The sequence below is a fragment of the Panthera leo genome, chromosome A3, assembly GCF_018350215.1.
Source record: "Panthera leo isolate Ple1 chromosome A3, P.leo_Ple1_pat1.1, whole genome shotgun sequence".
NCBI lineage: Eukaryota > Metazoa > Chordata > Mammalia > Carnivora > Felidae > Panthera > Panthera leo.
This window is the reverse complement of record NC_056681.1, coordinates 62,536,968-62,559,447: the sequence shown is the minus strand read 5'-3', so window position 1 is coordinate 62,559,447 and position 22,480 is coordinate 62,536,968. Positions and strand designations below refer to the sequence as shown.

The 22,480-nt window shown below is 43.8% G+C and overlaps 1 long non-coding RNA gene, 1 other non-coding gene and 1 pseudogene across 5 annotated transcripts; 1 reads left to right on the top strand and 2 right to left on the bottom strand.

The window, feature by feature from the left end:
• Positions 1–7,873: 7,873 nt before the first annotated feature.
• Positions 7,874–21,402, top strand: LOC122215983. 4 transcript variants are annotated; one of them, XR_006200637.1, is made up of 4 exons: positions 7,874–8,073; positions 12,582–13,140; positions 16,786–16,930; positions 20,729–21,402. It is a non-coding gene; the product is annotated as an uncharacterized LOC122215983 (long non-coding RNA). The 4 variants fall into 4 exon arrangements; XR_006200638.1 differs by having other exon boundaries at positions 7,892–8,040; positions 13,006–13,140; XR_006200636.1 differs by having other exon boundaries at positions 7,893–8,073; positions 13,006–13,140.
• On the bottom strand, positions 8,223–8,315 carry TRNAI-UAU. The gene is given in 2 exon segments: positions 8,223–8,258; positions 8,278–8,315. It is a non-coding gene; the product is annotated as a tRNA-Ile (tRNA).
• LOC122215982 lies at positions 14,978–16,492 on the bottom strand (annotated as a pseudogene).
• Positions 21,403–22,480: the final 1,078 nt, after the last annotated feature.

Genomic DNA, 22,480 nt, shown 5'->3' with positions numbered 1-22,480 from the left:
TCAACACCCCACTCACAGCAATGGACAGATCATCTGATCAAAAAATCAACAAGGAAACAATGGCTTTGAATGACACATTGGACCAGATGGACTTAACAGATATATTCAGAATATTTCATCCTTAAGCAGCAGAATATACATTCTTCGCCAGTGCACATGGAACGTTCTCCAGAATAGACCATATACTGGGACAGAAATCAGCGCTAAGTAAGTACAAAAAGATCGAGATCATACCGTGCATATTTTCAGACCACAATGCTATGAAACTCGAAATCAACCACAAGAAAAAATTTGGAAAGGTAACAAATACTTGGAGACTGAAGAACATCCTACTAAAGAATGAATGGGCTAACCAAGCAGTTAAAGAAGAAATTAAAAAGTATATGGAAGTCAATGAAAATGATAGCACCACAACCCAAAACCTCTGGGATGCAGCTAAGGCGGTCATAAGAGTAAAGTATACAGCAATCCAGGCCTTCCTAAAGAAGGAAGAAAGATCTCAAATACACAACGTAACCTTATGCCTTAAGGAGCTGGAAAAAGAACAGCAAATAAAACCCAAAACCAGCAGAAGACAGGAAATAATAAAGATTAGAGCAGAAATTAATGCTATCGAAACCAAAAAACAGTAGAACAGATCAATGAAACCAGACAGTTTGATCAAGAATAAAAAGGAAAGGACCCAAATAAGTAAAATCAAGAATGAAAGAGGAGAAATCACAACCAACACAACAGAAATAAAAACAATAATAAGAAAATATTATGAGCAATTATATGCCAATAAAATGGGCAATCTGGAAGAAATGACAAATCCCTAGAAACATATACACTACCAAAAACTGAAACAGCAAGAAATAGAAAATTTGAACAGACCCATAACCAGTAAGGAAATCGAATTAGTAATTAAAAATCTGCCAAAAAAAACAAGAGTCCAGGGCCAGATGGCTTTCCAGGGGAATTCTACCAAACATTTAAGGAAGAGTTAACACCTATTCTCTTGAAACTGTTCCAAAAAATAGAAATGGAAGGAAAACTTCCAAACTCTTTCTATGAAGCCAGCATTACCCTGATTCCAAAACCAGACAGACACCCCACTAAAAAGGAGAACTATAGACCAATTTCCCTGATGAACATGGATGCAAAAATCCTCAACAAGATATTAGCCAACCAGATCCAATACATTAAAAAAATTATTCACCATGACCAAGTGGGATTTATACCTGGGATGCAGGGCTGGTTCGATATCCGCAAAATGATTAACGTGATTCATCACATCAATAAAAGAAAGGACAAGAACCATATGATCCTCTCAATATATGCAGAGAAAGCATTTGACAAAAGACAGTGTCCTTTCTTGATAAAAACCCTCAAGAAAGTAGGGATAGAAGGAGCATGCCTCGAGATGATAAAAGCCATATACGAGCGACCCAACACTAATATCATCCTCAATGGAAAAAAACTGAGAGCTTTCCCCCTAAGGTCAGGAACAAGACAGGGATGTCCACTCTTGCCACTGTTATTCAATATAGTATTGGAAGTCTTAGCCTCTGCAATCAGACAACACAAAGAAATAAAAGACATCCAAATTGGCCAGGAGAGGGTCAAACTTTCACTCTTCACAGATGACATGATACTCTACATGGAAAACCCAAAAGATTCCACCAAAAAACTGCTAGAACTGATTCATGAATTCAGCAAAGTAGCAGGATATAAAATCAATGCATAGAAATCAGTTGCATTCCTATACACCAACAATGAAGCGACAGAAAGAGAAATCAAGGAATGGATCCCATTTACAGTTGCACCAAAAACCATAAAATACCTAGGAATAAATCTAACCAAAGAGGTGAAAAATCTATACACTGAAAACTATAGAAAGCTGATGAAAGAAATTGAAGAAGACACAAAGAAATGGAAAAAGATTCCATGCTCCTGGATAGGAAGAACAAATATTGTTAAAATGTCAATACTACCCAAAGCAATCTACATATTCAACGTGACCCCTATCAAAGTAACACCAGCGTTCTTCACAGAACTAGAACTAGAACTAGAACTAGAACTAGAACTAGAACTAGAACAAATAATCCTAAAATTTGTATGGAACCAGAAAAGACCCCGAATAGCCAAAGCAATCTTGAAAAAGAAAACCAAAGCAGGAGACATCACAATCCCAGACTTCAAGCTATACTACAAAGCTGTAATCATCAACACAGTATGGTACTGGCACAAGAACAGACACTCAGATCAATGGAATAGAATAGAGAACCCAGAAATGGACCTACAAACGTATGGCCAACTAATCTTTGACAAAGCAGGAAAGAATATCCAATGGAAAAAAGACAGTCTCTTCAGCAAGTGGTGCTGGGAAAACGGGACAGCGACATGCAGAAGAATGAACCTGGACCACTTTCTTATACCATACACAACAATAAACTCCAAGTGGATGAAAGACCTCAATGTAAGACAGAAAGCCATCAAAATCCTCGAGGAGAAAGCAGGCAAAAACCTCTTTGATCTTGGCCACAGCAATTTCTTACTCAACATGTCTCCGGAGGCAAGGGAAACAAAAGCAAAAATGAACTACTGGGACCTCATCAAAATAAAAAGCTTCTGCACAGCGAAGGAAACAATCAGCAAAACTAAAAGGCAACTGACAGAATGGGAGAAGATATTTGCAAACATCTCAGATAAAGGGTTAGTATCCAAAATCTATAAAGAACTTATCAAACTCAACACCCAAAAACAAAATCCAGTGAAAAAATGGGCAAAAGACATGAATAGACACCTCTCCAAAGAAGACATCCAGATGGCCGACCAACACATGAAAAAATGCTCAACATCACTCATCATCAGGGAAATGCAAATCAAAACCACAATGAGATACCACCTCACACCTGTCAGAATGGCTAACATTAACAACTCAGGCAACAACAGACGTTGGCGAGGATGTGGAGAAAGAGGATCTCTTTTGCATTGTTGGTGGCAATGCAAGCTGGTGCAGCCACTCTGGAAAACAGTATGGAGGTTTCTCAAAAAACTAAAAATAGAACTACCCTACGACCCAGCAATTGCTCTACCAGGCATTTATCCAAGGGATACAGGTGTGCTGTTTCGAAGGGACACATGCACCCCCATGTTTATAGCAGCACAATCAACAATAGCCAAAGTATGGAAAGAGCCCAAATGTCCATCGATGGATGAATGGATAAAGGAGATGTGGTATATATATACAATGGAGTATTACTCGCCAATCAAAAAGAATGAAATATTGCCCTTTGCAACTATGTGGATGGAACTGGAGGGTATTATGCTAAGTGAAATTAGTCAGTCAGAGAAAGACAAAAATCATATGACTTCACTCATATGAGGATTTTAAGAGACAAAATAGATGACCATAAGGGAAGGAAAACAAAAATAATATAAAAACAGGGAGGGGGACAAAAGACACTCATAAATATGGAGAACAAACTGAGGGTTACTGGAGGGGTTGTGGGAGGGCGAATGGGCTAAATGGGTAAGGGGCATAAGGAATCTACTGAAATCGTTGCTTCACTATATACTAATTAATTTGGATGTAAATTTTAAAAAATAAAATATAAAGTTAAACTATAAAAAAAAAAAAGAAAAGAAAAGAAAAAGAAAAAGAACCAAACAATATTATCCAGGCTTTTCTAAAGTGAATTGGGGGCGCCTGGGTGGCGCAGTCGGTTGAGCGTCTGACTTCAGCCAGGTCACGATCTTGCGGTCCGTGAGTTCGAGCCCCGCGTCAGGCTCTGGGCTGATGGCTCAGAGCCTGGAGCCTGTTTCCGATTCTGTGTCTCCCTCTCTCTCTGCCCCTCCCCCGTTCATGCTCTGCCTCTCTCTGTCCCAAAAATAAAAATAAAAAACGTTGAAAAAAAAAAAAAAATTTAAAGTGAATTGTGCTTCAGGAAACCCTAATAGTCAACAGGAAAAAAAGGGGAGGGGCTTAGAATCACAGTCACAAATACAGAAGGAATAATAGAATTAGAACATCACTAGTATGTAATCCTTAATAAAATAATAAATCTAGACAAAGAGCATCCATGGCTGCTGAAACCATTATGTTAGAGGCTGATGCGGAATTTAATAATGGATGAATTAGGTTGACTACATCTGAAGTCATCAATAAAATTAACATCATGAAATGTGGAATATTATGTACTTTCTCTTGTGATGCAATAGTACATAGGACCACCTATAACATATTTTTGCAAAAAAACTGTATCTGAATATTATCAAGCTTCTAGAGCTAATTATCAGGAAGGATCAAAGGACTTGTTGAAGGATGCCTTGAGGTTGCAATTAGCCACGATCTGTGGGAAAGTCTATAGATCAACAAATAAATATCATAAATGGGAGTAGGGAGAGAGAGAATTGGTATAAATTAAGAGAAATTTAAGAGATACGTTAGTCAAATGCAAAGTGGTGGACTTTGTTTGGATCTTGATTCAAGCAAATCAATTGCAAAAATACCAGAGATATGTGTGGAAATTTGAACAATGACTATGTATTAGGTAATGCAGGAGATTTATTATTATTAATCTTATAAGGTGTAACAATGATACTGTGGTTATCCTTTTTTTAAAGAGTAGTTAGCTGTTGGGTATTCGTACTGAAGTGTTCACAAGTTAAATTAAATCATATCTGGGATTTCCTTTAAAATATTCCAGTGACCACAGTACAGGGGTAGAGGAATGCTGTGGAAATGCATAGAGTAAACAGTGCTGACAAGCCTTAGAAGTAATATGGGTGGATACATGGGGTGGGAGGGTAAATACAGTATCTCCCCTACTTTATTATATTCCATAATAAAGAACTGGGGTTGTGTTCTGTTGAATTTTACATAGGCTGTATCCATACAGATCTCAGCCCTGGGGCCAGTTCTGACTTACTGAGAGTTCAGCAGGAGGATTCCCTCCCTGATCTACACAGAGACCACAGGTTCAGTGTCTGCAGGGTGCAGAGGAGAGAAAGGAGCCAGGGGTTAAGAAAACAGTAAAGCAAGCAGGTGAAAGCAGGCACCCACCTGTGTGCTGAGGATTCACGGAGAGTGGGGGGACCCTGGCGAACAGAAGACCACATGTCCAATCCAAAGGGGGCAGCCAATGTTGCCATGTGGGAACAGGGGCACCAGATGGCCAACTTTCCTGATTTTTCATTAGAAAACTGAAATCTGAGCATTTCAGTAAAATCTCCCAACATGAAGGCAAACAATTAAAAATCGTTTCAATGCTTGGCCACTCAGTGCTAGAAAGCTGAACAAATTCTGTCAGGAGGCTAGATTTGTTCCATGGACTGCTGTTTTGTGATCTCTGACACCACACCATGTAATGCATTATACAGTGCTGTGATGCATTAATAATTGTTGACATCTTTAGCAGTTGGGTCACATGCTGGGACAACTGGGGTCGCATACATCTGAAATACCCAGACCTTTTACATGCAAACAGCTGTCAAGCCAGACATCCCCCATACTGAACTCTGAACTGAACATAGGCATACAATTATCTCTATCAAATTGCATATTGTCATTTGTCAGAAACATTTGTCTCTGGATTGTCTCTACTTGTCCTCCAAATTCTATGGAATTTTTACTCCCTTCCAGCTTTGTGTTGCTCACAATAAGCCTGTCTTCATCCAAAGTAACTACAAAGTCAATGTCAGCCAGGGATGTGTCGGGCTCTTCTGCTCAAGATCACCTATAACTTCACCTACCTTCCAAGTTTGTCCATCTCGTATTTACACATCTTCCTCCTTAAAGCCACCCTACATCACACACAGGCCTAATCCACCAATCTTGCGGCGTTAATCGTGTCACCTCCTCCCATCTGTATGGTACTATATGGTTTTTAAGGCATTTTCCCAAAATATCCTGACTTGATCTTTGTCACCTATCACAGGCTTTAAAAATCCAATCAATGTCACATTAAGATGTTGCATTACAAATCTGCCAGTAGTCTATTTGTTTGTTTATAACCCACTACTAATTTCCTAGCAGGGGATTTCTAGACTAAATAGAGAAAAGGCAACTAATTTCACTTCCTTCCTTCACACCTCACCATTTAACCAGAAAAAGAGCTCCCCAAAGCACCACCATTCCCACAATAGCTAACAGAGACAGAAACAATATTTAAGAGAAAATTCTAACCTTGAGAGTTGACAGAAAGTAGAATGGGTTGCTTGTGAAGAAAAGGCATTTTGATACCAGATGTTTTCAACTAGGAGCTGGGGTTCTGTAGAAGGGATTCCAACATGGATGGGAAGTTGTGCGGAATGATCTTACATTCAGTTATTTCTGTCCATGTGAGGAACCTGTTCCATGCTCAGCTCTCAGAAGTATCTGACCAGTTCTTGCAGTGAGTAACCTGTGACATCAGAAACACACTTGGCAAGTCTGATCATTTTTATGCTTTGCGTATTTTACAACCAATTCCCTTTTTGAAAAAAAGGGTTTTCAGCAAGTTTTCTTTTAAAAATCTCAACCTTTCCACTGTCGTTCAAAAACGAAGAGAATCCATACAACGGAATATTATTCAGCTATAAAAAGAAATCAAGTAGTGATACAGGGTAGAACATGGATGAATCTTGAAAACATTACACTAACTGAAAGAAACCAGTCACAAAAGACTTCATGTTCTATGATTCCATTCATATGAAGGTTCGCAATAGGAAAATGTATACAGATAGAAGGTAGATTAAGTGGTTGCTTACGGCTGAAGTGAGGAGCCAGCGGTGATAGGTAAAGGATGTGGGGTATCTTACTGAGGTGCTGAAAATGTTCTAAAATTGACCATAGTGATGGTTGCACAATTCGGTGAATACACCAAAATCCATTGAAACGTACACTTTAAAACGGTATATGAACTACTTCTTAAAACTGTTTTCTTTTAAACTTAAACAAACTTTCTTCTTATAATTATTAATGGACAGATGCTTGTCTCCAGGCCTGGGCTAGATTTCTCACCATCTGCCATAGATGAACCTGTAAGCAGAAGGCTCTCGGTGGGTGAGAGCCTGGCCTCAGGTTAGATGAGGAGGGCAGACATTCTCGCATTTCAGTGGGCATGAGTCTCTCCATCCTCAATCTGTAGCAGAGGAGATGGACAAGAACTCCACCTTCCACCCACTTTCTCTGGGCCTTCTAGGTCTTGCCTCTCAACGCTCCAGGTAGTATTTCTATCCCAGGATTTAACTATATGCTGTCCATAAAAACAGCAGAAACCACTCTTTCGGAAGAACGCGTTTGGGACGACTCTCAAGCCGACTAAACTTGTTCTCTGCTCGGCCCACACCTCCTGGGGATGTGGGGCACCCACCCACCCCTTGGCAAAGCAGTCCCCACGCTTCAGAGGAGTGCTGCCTACAAAAACAAAAACACAGATTTCCTGCCCCCTCCCCCCACCCCTCAGGAGGACTTCTGAACCTGGCATTTGTGGCATGCATGAAAGGACACCCACCACTTGGACATCTCTAGAAGACATCTGCTCTGCGGTCCGCCAGCAAATTGCACCACTGCAGACTGGCACCGGAGACAGGAGGCACAAAATGGGGAGAGGGAAACGCCCAGTGCACATATCCCAAACTCTGCACGTCCGCCCAGGGAGGCCTGTGCCTGGAGAGGGGAAAAGGGCCCCCAGTCTCGGAGTGTCTGCAGCTAGGAGAGAAGGGAGGGACTGCTCCAGTTCCGCCCTGCTCTTGAGCCCTGGACCCAACTCCCGGGAGCAGTCGCCCTGCTAGCGACCCGCGACCCAAGGCGCGCGGAGCCACGCCCCACTCTGCCCCAGGCGAGGGGCAGCAGACGGGAAGCCGGACCTCCTCCCGGCGCCAGGAGCTCGGGCACGCCCAGTAGATTTTTGACCTCGAAGTACAGGCGGGGCCCCACCACCCGTGCGGCGCCCCTGGATCTTCAGTCCACAACGCCGCTACTGTGGCCGGGGAGTAGATGCAGTTAAAGAAAAGGCCTAGGAAGAGAAGTAGAAGGAAGCAGTGTGCAGACGTCCGGGTTCGAGTGGCTGGACGGTGCGTGGGGGCAACAAGTAGCTTGCACAGCGGGTAAGAAGCGTCAGTGCGAGCTGCTTCCTGCCTGCGGCGGAGCGACCAGCGCACGCAGGCAGAGACGGCAACTGAGAATGCTAAAGAGAGGCTAACTTCTTCCTTTGGGCAAGGAGATAAAAGGGGGGTGAGAGTATCCAAAAGGGTCGTGCTCCAGGTGAGGCTCGAACTCACAACCTCGGCATTGCTCTGCATGTACTGCTGTATAAGTACCGCGCGCTAACCGATTGCGCCACTGGAGCTCCGCTTAGCCGGCCTCGCGATGGCTCTATCAGGGTTCACCCGGGCTGGGTGCGGGCTTCAACAGAGCATGCGCACTGGTGGCTCGCGGCTCGGCGGGAGTGGGTCCGGGCCCCGAACCGCCCCCCTGCAGCTGCGGGCCCCGCGGCCCTAGGCGGAGTGAGCGGGGACTTCTGCGAGGGTCTCCCCCCGGAATGGAGGGCCGGTCGGCTGGGCAGTGACGGGCAGGCCAGTGGGCCGTTGAAATGAGCTCAGCCTGCCTCGCTGGGCAGCGCGGGAGGAGGAGCCCCGGCGTTACGTTCGGCGTCCTCCGGGAGTTTCGCCTCCGGGAGTTTCGCCTCCGGGAGCGGGCCCCGCGAGGAGCCGGGCTTGCGGCCGGCGGGTGGACCTCGGTGCGGTGGTGACGCGGGCCGAGGGGTGGGGCGGAGCCGGGCGGCCTCGGCTCGTCGGCCGTAAGTTCCTGGTGGCCGCCCCCCGCCCCTCGTGACCAATTAGCGGGAGGCGGTGGCCCGGACTCCCCGCGCCGCCCTGGAAGTCAGCGGGGGCTGTCCGGTCAGGCAGCGCCGAGGCTGGGGCTGAACCGAGGGTGGCCTCCGCCGGCGGGGACTCCAGGACCCGAGAGGGCGGGGACTTCAGCATTAGAGTGTGGTCTGCCCGGGAGTTTTTCCGCGACCCCTTGTGCATCCTGCGCGCAGGCACAAGGCGTGTCCCCAAAACTGTTTCAAGCCACAGGCATTCCGGGGATACGATAGCCTGAGCCTTCGAGAGGGTGCAGGCTAAGCCCCGCGTGTTTTGTTGGGCCACAACACATTTGTTTAATTTTAAAACTAGTTTCTAATATTTAAAATCAAGAGGTCTCATACAAATATCTGCATATCCGTTTCTTTTTTAAAAACCAAACAGTGTAACACTGTACCTAGAGCCGAATTATAACTAAGCACTTTGTCTTCGTGGACCCCTTTCTCCATTAAAAAAAATTTTTAATAATATTTTACTACTGCAAAATAAAGACAAATATAATCCAGGCTGGATTTATTGTTACATCATGATTATTGTATTTATTTTTTCTTCTGACTTAAAAAGAATTTAAAATGTAAACATTTTTGCGGGCAAAAGGTACTGTGCCTATTGAATCTAATTGTTAATTCCACCAGTAACCTGCATCGCCCTGGGGGGTTAGCTGCAACCACCTCCACAATATACCACCCCCCCCCCCCCCCCCCCCCCGTGTCTTCCTCCAGGGTTGCCTCTCTAGATTATCTCCTGGGTCTCTGTTGGCTTGTTGGTCACCCCGTTTGGTTGACCAGAACCAGAAGAGCAAACAACAACACTATAATAATAGACTGGGGGAACCGGTATGAACAAGTGATGGATGGGAGGCAGAATAGAGATCCGGTATGTAGACACTTTGATGGTGACTTGCCCACAGTAACAGGTTGTGGTAGGGTGACAGTGTCAAGCAGTAGAATTGTAAAAAGCCTTGAAATTCAAGCAGAATTTATTAGAATAAGGAGACAGTAAAAGTTTCTGTGTAAGGCAGAGGCCTCCCAAAGGTGATGTTTATAGGAAGCTCAATACCATGTGCCTACCCAGAGAAAAGAGGTGAGACTCTCCAAATCATTTTGAACTGTAAGAGACACACATCCAGAGCAAGAGCTCAGAAAGGGGGATGGTTAATACCCTTGCAACATCCCACCAGGCACCAGGCAGGTAGTGGGATGCAGAGCTGTTTACAACATTGGCCAGGAGCATGCCTGGCCAAGTCCAGGGTACCTCGAGGGCAGTGGAGAGAGAGACTTTGAAATAAATAAGTTGGAACAGGCTGTTAAGGTAATTGCATGGTTTCCTTGAGGTGGGAATAACTTTAAGTTTTAAAATTCTATTTTATTTTATTTTTTAATTTATTTAAGTAATCTCTACACCCAACACAGGGCTTGAACTCACCACCTGGAGATTAAGAGCTACACACTCCACCCACTGAGCCAGCTGGGCACCCCTAGATTTTTAAATTTTAAATTGAAAGAGATGGGGCACCTGGGTGGATCAGTCTGTTAAGCATCCAACTTTGGCTCAGGTCATGATCTCTCAGTTCGTGAGTTTGAGCCCCACATCAGGCTTTGACCTGACAGATCAGAGCCGGAAGCCTGATTCAGATACTGTGTCTCTTTCTCTCTCTGACCCTGCCCCGCTCCTTCTCTGTCTCTCAAAAATAAACGTTAAAAAAAAATTTTAATAAATTGAAAGGGGTTAATTTCCATAGTATCTTCTCAAATGCAGTAGCATTAGCCCGGTCTTCCTCCCTCCAAGTCCCTCAGAAGAGCCCACCTGGTAAACTCTGGGCAGCCAAGTTGGCCCTGGTGGGCCATAGATCCATTCCTCCATCGTGGATCTACTCTTTCATTGGTTCAGCAGATTTTGGCTGATCCTGGTTGCATGGGAACTAAAATAGCTTAGCTCCCAAGGTAACCAGGGCTCTAAAGGAAGGACCTAGTAAGGGCAGTGCTGAACCTGGAGGGGGCAGTGTCAGAACCTCTGCTACCCAAGAGATTGTTACAACAAGGCAAGGTCTCTTGGGACCTTCAAATCACTTAAACTCATACAGACTGACTCTGAAGAGCAATGAATTAAGAGTCTGAGCTCTGACCCTCACTGGCTGAGTGATCTTAAATAAATCTCTTACCCTTTCTGGGCCTTAATTTCCTCACCTATAGTCTGAGACATCTAGACCAGATGAGAGCTTTCTAGCCTATTTTGACTGGAGAAGTCTTTTCACCATGTGTATACTTGCCAACACCTTGAGATTATTAAATCACTTAATAATTTTTGTGATGTGTAAAGTTCTTTTTAGAATAAAATTTATTTTGGACAAATGTATAACTTTAAAATAATCTCAAGCAATGTCTATAATATAAAGACTAGTCTTAACCTATTCCCATTTACTACGTAATTATATAAATTATGTAAATATTAGTTTCAGGCACCCAATATAGTGATTCAACACTTCCATACATCACCCAGTGCTCATCACAACAAGTGCACTCCTAAATCCCCATCACCTGTTTTAATTCCTCTGGTAACCATCAGTTTGTTCTCTGTAGTTATGAGTCTGCTTTGTGGTTTGCCTCTCTTTCTCCCTTTGCTTGTTTGTTTTGTTTCTTAAGTTCTACATATGAGTGAAATTATATGGTATTTGTCTTTCTCTGACTTATTTCCCTTAGCATAATACTCTCTAACTCCATCCATGTCGCTGCAAATGGCAATATTTCATTCTTTTTCATGGCTGAGTAATATCCTGGGGCGCGCGCGCGCGCGTGTGTGTGTGTGTGTGCGCGCGCACACACACAACATCTTCTTTATCCATTCATTAGTCAATAGACACTTGGGCTGTTTCCATAATTTGGCTATTGTAGATAATGTTGCTATGAGCATCGGAGTGCATGTGTCCCTTTGAATTGGTATCTTTGTATTCTTTGGGTAAATACCTAGGAGTGCAATTGCCAGATCATAAGGTAGTTCTATTTTTAACTTTTTGAGCAACCTTCATACTGTTTTCCAGAGTGGCTGCACCAGTTTGCATTCCCACCAACAGTGCTTTTAACAAATAACTTTCAAAAGAACATTTATAAGCGCGCCTGGGTGGCTCAGTCCATTGAGCATCCATGTCTTGATTTCAGCTCAGATCATGATCCCAGGTTTGTGGTATCGAGCCCACACTGGGCTCTGTGCTGAGCATGGAGCTTGCTGAAGATTCTTTCTCTCTCCCTCTCCCATGCTCTCCATCTCTAAAATAAACGTAATAAATAAATAAATAAATAAATAAACAAATATTTATCATTTGATATTGGGACAAATGTATATTAAAATGCATGAAATTTAATAACTCATTGTAGCATCAAAAATAGGCAAAAAACTGCTTTTCTAAATGCATGTTTGGAATTTATGCTTTTTGCACTTAAAAAAACTGGTTTATTTTTATTACTTTCTTGTTTTCATGTCTAAACGATGAGATAAAACAGAAGGGTTCAGGCTGCAATATACAAGCACCATTTTTAGTGGGTCTGGCTCATGTTTATTCCTACTAATGAAAGGCTGTATTGGATCTAATGGTCACTCTATTTCCTCTTTTTTGGCTTTGGTTTTTGATATCAGGATGAGCCAGATAAACATTTTGGTCAGCTGAATCCAATTTGCATGTCTGGTGAACAAAGATCATCTTGAGTCACATTGTAGAATTTTCATGTTAATGTTCTTCATTTACTTTCTTTCAGCGAACTTCACATTTTACGTTTTTAGCCAGTGTTCCATAATGACAATATATTAAGCAGTATATGACTACAAGAAGTTGCCATGGAGTCATCAAAACCCATAGAGGATCCACCAGAGTGGCTGAGTCATATGCACACACACCTGGTGTTCGGATGCTGCTGCAGGGTGCTGGTCAGCATGCATTGGGAGGCTCCCAAAGTGATCCCATTTTCATGGGGCAAGAGGTTGTATGAAGAATTCTTTTTTTCAGACTACAAGTTTGAAAGATGCCACTGCCACCTATAAGTGCAGACCTCAAGTGTGGACCATCTTGACTGCCTTTCTGAACCTCTGGGATCACGCAGCATCTGAGATCCCCTCCTGTGCTAACTAGTCCATGATCCTCCCCAGCACCACCTGGGGAAATGACCCTTTATTTTACCTTAGGAGGAGAAAGGCCCAAGGCCCAAACTCGAGGGAAGCATGAGGCAGACTGAACCGGTTACATGCAGCAGTGGAGCATGATAATTTGGGGAAACACAGATCCCTTCATTCTGGATTGAAGCTGAAATGAAAGACATGGTAAGAGCCCATCAGATGAGAGGAAACTCAGAGACTGCTCACACCCATTGTTGGTAAAAGTGTGGGAAATGGACACTTGTTTTGTTTTGAAGACAGTTGGGTAGGATCTATCAAATGCATGTATCCTTTGACCCAGTGCTTCTGCTTCTAAGAATCTGCCCTATAGAGACACTCGTATATGGGAATAAGTATTTCATCAACTCTAAGATGCCCTAAACTGGAAAATATACTGTTGTTTTATGTACCATTAAGAAAGGAGGAGCTCCTGGGTGGCTCAGTTGGTTGACCGTTGGACTTCGGCTCAGGTGACAATCTCACAGCTGGTGAGGTCCAGCCCCACATAGGGCTCCACGCTAACAGTGCAGCGCCTGCTTGGGATTCTCTCTCTCTCCTCTCTCTCTCTCTCTCTCTCTCTGCCCCTCCTCCAGTCGTGCTTTCTCTCTGTCTCAAAATAAATAAACTTAAAAAAAAGAAAGAAAAAATCCTGCCATTTAAACTCTGATGCTGTACTTTCATATTACTTAGACTTTTTATTATATACTTATTAAAAGAGCTCTTTTAGACAGACTCAGACGTACTTTTTTTTTAATCATATATTAGTCTTGAGAACTGCTACTGCTCTCTGCCCAGCTTTTCCGCCTCTTGGTTCCTCCCACTTACAGACCAGCCAATGCTTGGGGGGGGGGGGGGGAAGGCTCTCAGGGTGTCACACTCACCTCAGTGTACTTCTCTTCTCCCTGAAGTCATGGCCCCTCAATACCTGGACTGCCTCAGTAGCTCTTCATTGCCTTCAAGCAGATGTGTGTGTGTGTGTGTGTGTGTGTGTGTGTGTGTGTGTGTGTATTGTACCTCTGCCACTATCTGTGGGAGTAGCTTAATAGAAAACGACACTTCAAGAGGTAGCACGAATTCATCCTCCAAACAGGGACATTTCTGAGAGCAAGAGGGTCACTGCCAATAATACTGGGTCAGGGGGGCATCTAGGTGGCTCAGCCAGCTTGAGCATCTGGCTTCTGCTCAGGTCATGATCCCACAGTTTGTGAGCTCAAGCTCCGCATCTGGCTCTGTGCTCACAGCCCAGAACCTGCTTCAGATTCTGTGTCTCCCTCTCTCTCTGCCCCTCCCCTGCTCACACTCAGGGTCTCTCTCTCTCAAAAATAAATTTTAAAAAAACATTAAAAAGATAATAATACTGGATCAATGAGCATGACATGTGACTGTCATGGACAGCCAGAACACACGGCCACCCTAATCCTAGTCCCCTTTGTACTGCTGTAAATACATAAATCATAAATAAGAAAGATTCCTTATTAACTTTTTTTAAATTTGAGAACATAGATGGGGGGTGTGCCTGTTATTAACTAAGTGCTTCTCTGCCCCAAATATGCCTTTCTCGCCCTGCTCTGCGATCCTGTTAGCCAGTGCTGCCTTAGACCTTGTCAGTGAGTGGACAGTGTTTTTCTTCTGGCTCCTCAAGCACACAGCTGGGTGGTTTCTCAGTGAGATTTTGCTGTCCCCCAACACACTCCTGCCTGTCAACCCTAGCCTGCTGCACCTCAGCAAATTTCTCTGCCGTCCAGTAGGCCACTACCATGAGTCTCAGCTTTGGCGGGAGGAAAGGCCCCTTCCAAGTTCCTTCCTTCCATGGGTTTTCTACATCATCTCTGGAGGTGGTGGCTCTCCCTCTATCCCTATTCCTGTATTCATTAAATCTCCATTTACCCCCCTCAGTGGTTATTCCCTGTCTACTGGTTAACAATTTTTTTTTTTTTGCTATTTATAAAGTATAATCTCTGTTTGATTTTATTTTTCCAGAGAACAGTTTTTCTTCAATCCTTAAGGACTTAGCTCTTTACATGGGCTTTGGTGGAGGTCATGGGGCAGCACTGGCAGGTCTAAATCAGGGCGGTGGTGTTCGGTCCTTCTGTGCTTCACGAGAGTGATTCCTGACTACCTTGCTGTGAATGGCACAACTCACACAGTAACGTAGTTTCACATACAGCTTGGGAAGCACATAGGCGTCGAAGACACTCGCTTCAGAAAGTCCCTAACCGCGGCGGCCTCTACTATGTTCCAGATAACGAACTTCTTAATGGCCTTGTCCTTGGGCACGCAACGGGCACAGTTGGTACAGCGAATAGGCTGCACGTGGCCAAGGCCTTTTTTGGCACGACCATTGTTCCTTCTTTTCTTGGTCATCTTGGAAAAGAGGACCTGAGAGAGCAACAATTTTTTATACTGAATTCTCTCTGTTCAAATTCCTGGTGTGGTTTCTGGATCCAGGCTCATACAGGATGCATTTGTTATTTCTTTCACTTGTCATTTGAAAACAAAATATTTCAAAGGATACGGAGAATACGTGTTGGGTTGGAAAAAATAACACACTTCTACAGTGCTTACCATGTGCCAGGCACTGTTCTGAGAACTTTACACCTTATTAACTGTGGTCATTCCCGTGCCAGTATTATGAAGTAAGTAGCATTATATTTTCCTTTTACAGATGAGGACACTGATGCACGGTGAGGTCACCTAAGTAAATAGGAGAGACCGGATTCAAATGCAGATTGTGTGATTTGAGAATCCATGCCCTTGACACTATAGAGTAGGGTGCTCAAAAGGCCACTGGAGGAGGAGGGCCATGACAGTGCCTGGCATTTAGAACGGGGCCTCTCAAGAATCACCCTCAAGAAGGCACTTCTCAGGACTCACAGAGCCCCTGCGTGATGGTGGCTAAGGGTCCTAATTTGACATATAGGAAAGATCAGATAGAACTAGGGCCGCTAGAGAGATGAAAACTGGGGCCCAGGGGTGCTGGGGCCCCTGGCTGCCCCAAACCCTCCTGCTGAGAAGATGGGTGGTTCTCCTGTCAGTTCTGTCAACAGTTGAACCCAAACATACTGGACCAGGTATGTGAGGGCAGTCTCTAAGGAGACTAAGCACAGATGATGATGGTGTCTTCCCTTTGAGAGGAGGAAGGGAGAGTCTTAACAGAGGCAGCCACAGAACTCTGGGGTTGCAGTTCCTCTCTGGGCTATCCTTAGGTCAAAGTGTTGGGGCCTGTAGGAAAGCTTACCCTGTGAGGCTGAAGAAAGACAAGGAAGTGGAGGAAAACAATCTTCACTTATATGTCTGTTCAGCCAGGAACTGCCTGGCTTCAAAATTCCTTTACATGTATACACTGTGAAAAATAACGGGAAACTTCACTAAAATGCAGTGTGGAGGTTCCGGCAGGGGGAGCTCTCCTACACCACTACGCAGCCGTCAATTGCAGACCCAAGAGGAAGACGCGAGTTGACGGGGCTAGTGGATAACCACTCCACTACTCCAGCCAAAGGACGGTGCTTTCCTCGTCCCCGGGGCAACAGCTCAGCCAATGAGAAGCCACCATACTTGGAACTCCCAGTTTACCCCAATGGACTTTTAGTTTCTAACAGCCTTGCCAACTGACCCCTTTTCTCCTTAAAAAAGCCTACCTCTCCTCTCTTCCCCGGACTTGCCTGTGGTTTTGGTGCAACTTCTTTGTCCCGGATTACAGTTCTCTTTAATTACTGAATAAGCTCGTAAAATAACTGGCAGTTTTAATTTTTAAGGTTAATATTACTTGGTGATCAGCTCGTAAAAAAACTGGCAGTTTTAATTTTTAAGGTTAATATTACTTGGTGATCAGAGGTGGCATCCAGAGAAGACCCTCACCCCCACCCCAGGGCTCCCGGGGCTGGTGAGCAAATAGGTGCGGTACCCACGGAAATGTTGCAGCTCACTGCTTTCTCGCCTTCTCTGGGGTTGGAGGGTAAGTGTTTTGGTTTGGGGCGGGGGGGGGGGGGGGTTGTTTGTTTTGTTTTGTTTTTTAATCTTTGGGAGTACAGTTTGGCCTTTGGTTGGATTCCTTTTCGGCATCAAACTGTTCCCTTTGGAGCTGTGCCAGCTCGAACTGTGTTGGCCTTTGTTCCTACTCCCCTTGGGACCGAACTGGTGAAGTGGGAACTGTGCCTGTTGGAACTGCCATAGCCTTGGGTCCTAATCCTGTTTGTAACTGGACTGGTCCTTCAGACACTGCTAGCTAGCCCCTGTCTGATTCCTTCTGGAACCAGGCTGTTCCTGAAAAACTTGTAAGAAATGGGATTCCAGTCATCAAAATGCTTTGAGGGCACCCCCCTTACTGGGAATCCAGCCGGTTTTATGTTTAAAAACTATGCACACTCTGCATGCACACTTACAGATTAATGGACTGACTTAACCAGAAGTGATTTAAAACTTCAATGGCCTATATTATAGGGAACTTTTGATCTCCCCAAACTTTAACTTTCTCAAAGCTGAATTGGACAGCCATGGTTCTAAAATCGACAAAACTGAATAGGACTGAATAGGATTCCTGTTTTAATTGGTATTTTGACGCTTCCAAATGCTATCAGGAATCTAAAATCCCTCTCTCCTGACATTTTGATATCTTTCATCTGACCATGTCAAATGTTCCCATTTAAACTTACCTAGCATCATGGTTTATGATTTTAAAAAAACAAAACAAAAAACCCTCTGGTCCTTATGTCTAGAGGCACTTTGAATCTTTCATGCCAGATACTGCCTGCAGCAGGATCAAGAAGGTTTTATGGAAAATTGGGATAGTCTCCATGACCACAGCTAAATAAATAAGAAACAACCTACCTTGTGGGTTTTGAAAAGTTTAAAAATAATAATAAAATAAAATAGCCTCCAAGATACAATTTATAAACCAAATGAGGCAAACAAACAAAAAGAAAAAAAGGGGCTTCTGAGACCTCTTCTGCCCCTCCCCCATCTTTCTTGCCTACAGACACAAGGCAGTTTACCTTTGTGCTCATCTCCTCCCTCCTAATCAGCTGGGAAAAACTACAGTCCAGATTGGGAATGAATCCCTCTCTGTCCTTACTGACACCAGACCTACACTCTGTGCTTAACTCCACTGCTCTAAAGCAGCCCGTGCCTCAGAGCACTAAAAAGCAGCTCAAATACTGGGGGTTCTCTGATAAACCTCAACAGATTCTCATCTCTGAACCCATTCCCTTTTGCCGAGGTCCTTTGAGAGATCCACACCCTTTTCTCCTGGGTTCCTCAGCGCCTATTCATTTATTGGGCTGAGCTTTCGTAGAAGAATATCATGCCAGGGGCGCCTGGGTGGCTCAGTCGGTTGAGCATCTGACTTTGGCTCAGGTCATGATCTCACAGTTTGTGGGTTTGAGCCCCGCATCGGGCTCTGTGCTGACAGCTCAGAGCCTGGAGCCTGCTTTGGATTCTGTGTCTCCCTCTGTCTCTGCCCGTGCCCCTGCCCCGCTCACACTCTGTCTCTCTCAAAAATAAACATATATATATATATATATATATATATATATTATGATAATAATAAAAGAATATCATGCCAGAATTTCTTTCTCCCAAAAGAGAAAAATAATTCTAGAATTTGACAGTGGTAACAAAATTAGCGAACAAAAGGAAATGAATGACCTTTCGGCATCTTTTCTATGCTCTGTCTCTGATGGCACTATAGCTGAGTCTGAGGACAGTAATCATTTGTTCCTTTTGGATCAGCTACCACCCTCTTTGTGGGCAAAATCATCTACTGATATTGGCAGAATCCACAGTGCACCTCACATCAAGATTCAAATAGGTCCCTCGAAACCACTCTCTAGAATTAATCAATACCCTGTAAATAAGGAAGCCCTTCAGAGCAGCAAGTCCACAATAGAGGGTTATAAGACTTGGGGCCTGATTATCCCCCGTACTAGTCCCTGTAACAACTCTATTTTACCATGAGAAAACCCAACAGCCAAGGATGGATGTTTGCCCATGACCTCCAAGCAATAAGTAACATTGTTATCCCTTGGCATCCAGTTCCCCATCTTCATCCACTACTGACATCCATTCCCACTGAAAGCAAATTTTTCACTATCATTGTCCTATACAGTGCATCTTAGTATCACTGTTGATAAGGACATCCGATATCTTTGCCTTCATTTGAGGAGAATGGCAATACACCTGGACAGTAATGGCCCAGGGTTACACAGAGATTCCTTCCCATTTCTCACAAAACTTAAAGGCTGATTCGGATGATAGAACATTTTTTTCCAGGCTCTAATTTGTTTCAATATGCTCATGACCTGCTTCTCTGCTCGCCTTCTCAAACCTCTTCACCAGAAGAGTTAAAACTCTTGTTAAAACTCTTGGCTTTAAAGGGACATAGAGTGTCCAAAGAAAAATTGCAGTTTGTTCAAACTCAGGTTCAGTTATTTAGGACACCTGATCTCAGAACAAGGACTAGATTTGGGTCCAGGTAGATTCCAAGGCTTCCTGAATTTCCCCAAACCTAAAACTAAGCAATTTCTTGAACTGGCTGGCTGTTATCACAATTGGATTCCAAGTTTCTCTCATATGGCTCAGCCTCTATGTGCTTTACTAAAAAACAACATCCCTATCCCTGTTATTTGGAAAGAGGGGGATGACATAGCCTTTGGGACTTTAAAGGTCTAGCAAAACTCCCTGCCCTTGGAATCCTAATTATCAACTTCCCTTTTTCCTCTTTGTATGCGAAAGGGAACGAACTGCCCTTGGAGTGCTCACCCAAAAGCACAGGGACCATCACCGCCCTGTGAGGATTATAGCCAACAACTTGACTGGATATCCTCTATGGATCCCTTGCCTGAGAGCCATTCCTGCCACTGCCCTTTTAGTTAAGGCCACTGCAGAAATAGTCACGGGGTCCCCTTTAACCATCCTTGTGCCACCAAACTCCAGGGAATAGACTCTTGGATCTTTGTGACACATGTAAAGAAAGCACCAAACCCTAGCTCGACCTGCACACCCACCATCTGGTGACCTGAAAGTAAAGATTTCTCAGAATTGAAACAGACAACATCTGGACAGATGGCTTTCTCAAGATGTCTGGACCAGGCCTATACACCTTTTCACACTGTTGCTTCTATCCTGTTGTGGAAAGAAAATGCCCTTTGTCTGCATTTCCCAATGTCTTGCAAAAGGAGGAAACCTTTGATTATGAGCTTTTCATAAACAGCCACATAATAATCCTGTGAGCATTTCTGAAGGGTTAGAAGATTCAGAATTCATGATAGTCTTTTATCTGAACTATTAACTGACTCTGGATTCTTACCCCAATTCATGGTTTCTGAATTTACAACTTTACAGACTACTGCTGAATAACACATATGGTTCTAAACAGTTCTTTTGAAGTAACAGTGTTATTTTCCCTTAATCTACCTTTGAAGTTTTGCTATTCTTGCAAAAAAGTTCATCAGCTGTTGCTTTGTGTTTATACATTATGCTGTATCTTCCCAAATGTGCTCTGTTTTTTCATTCAGTGCACTCCCACAGTATTTCATTATTTTGCCTCATAGTCACTTTAAGAGGGGACCTCCAGGAGGTATACATGACTTCGGGTTTGCCTTCATAGGGGAAACCTTACTTCCCTAAGCCCAGATAAGCGCCAATAAATATTTTCAGTTGGCTACTTTCAGACCTTGGGTCCTGGTTTTAAACCAACGTAGAGTTTGGAATTGTTGTGTTGCTTCTAATTCCATACTTGTCTGTCAATCTTTTGCAGAAAGGAGGTGCCCTTGCAGAAAGGAAGATACAGACTTCCAATGAAAAGTGCCTGAGAGTTTCTTCCTTCTAACCTTCCCTGTTATTCCAGTGTGGCTTAAGTGACTTCCAACTGCTATGCACTTTCCCTCCGACGTTAAGACATGACAACCAGGAAAGGTTCTTCTTGGAGCTGAGAGGAAAAAAAACACGAAATATAAAGAACTTTACTATTGATCAATCATGCTCTCAAGGAAAGATCGAAAGGGTGAAATGTGAGAAATAATAACTGGGAAACCTCACTAAAATGGAGCCCGGAGGTTTCTGCAGGGGGACCTCTCACGCCCTACCACACAAAGTTAACTGTAGACCCAATAGGAAGAGATGGACTTGACCTTATGTGGACTTGACCTTGCATGTAGATACACTCTACTACTCCAGCCAAAGGGAGAGATTTTTTCCTCATCCCCAGGCAACAGGTTAGCCAATGAGAACCCCCCATACTTGGAACACCCAGTTTTCTCCAATGGACTTTTAGTTTATAACAGCCTTCCCCAGTTATGCCTTTTCTCCTTAAAAGAGTCTACCTCTCTCCATCGTTCCCCAGACTTGCCTATGGTTTTGCCTCAGCTTGTTTGTCCCAGATTGTTATTCTCTTTTATTCCTGAATAAAGCCATTTTTGCTGGTAAAATAAACTGGGAGTTTTTATTTTTAAGGTTAACAACACATGGTTTAGCCATTCTATTAATGGACATCTGGGGTTATTTCCTGTTTAAAGCTGTCATAAATAAAGCTGCTAAGAGCATTCTTGTGCACAGGTTTTTGTTTTCATTTCTTTGGGGTAAATACAGGAGTGGAATTGCTGGGTCATAAGGTAGGGTTTTTTGTAAAAATTTTTTATTGTAAAACTTTTTTAATGTTTATTTATTTTTGAGGGAGCGAGAGATTGCAGAAGGGGCAGAGAGAGAGGGAGACACAGAATCTGAAGCAGGCTCCAGGCTCCTAGCTGTCAGCACAGAGCCTGACACGGGGCTCGACCTCACTGACTGTGAGATCATGACCTGAGCCAAAGTTGGATGCTCAACCAACTGAGCTACCCAGGCGCCCCAATTGTAAACATTTTTTTAGTTTTATTTATCTTGGGAGAGAGCATAAGCAGTGAAGGGGCAGAGAGAGAGAATCCCAAGCAGGCTCTGCACTGTTAGCACAGAGCCTGATGTGGGCTTGAACTCACAAACTGCGAGATCATGACCTGAACCAAAACCAAGAGTCAGACACTCAACCGACTGAGCCACCCAGGCACCCAAGATAAATAAATAAAACTTAAAAAAGACACTCTGACCTCAGAGGACACAACAGCTTCTGGTGTTGGTATCTCTGATGGGGTCACTTTAAAGCTGATTCTGCAAGATCCAGGAAACTGTCAAACCCTAGGTGACAGGGAAGCTAAGGGAAAGGCCCAGGGTGTGGAGTTGGGGAGCCACAGGCAGGCCGGCAGTCCCTGCTTCCCCCACCCCCATCCTTGAAGACACCCTCTCTTACCTCCATTGGCTTTTTTTGTGGTTGTTTGGCTATCATTTTGTTCTTCATTTCTTATTTTATTGCACTGTGATGAATGAAGATGGTCTGATTATTATTTTGGGGAGGGAGGATGTGTTAATATTTCTTTTGTAGTTGAGCCTATGGTCAACTTTGTGAATGTGTACTCTTCTCTTAAAATGCAGTTCTAGGGTTGCCTGGGTGGTGCAGTTGGTTAAGCGTCCTCCTCTTGAT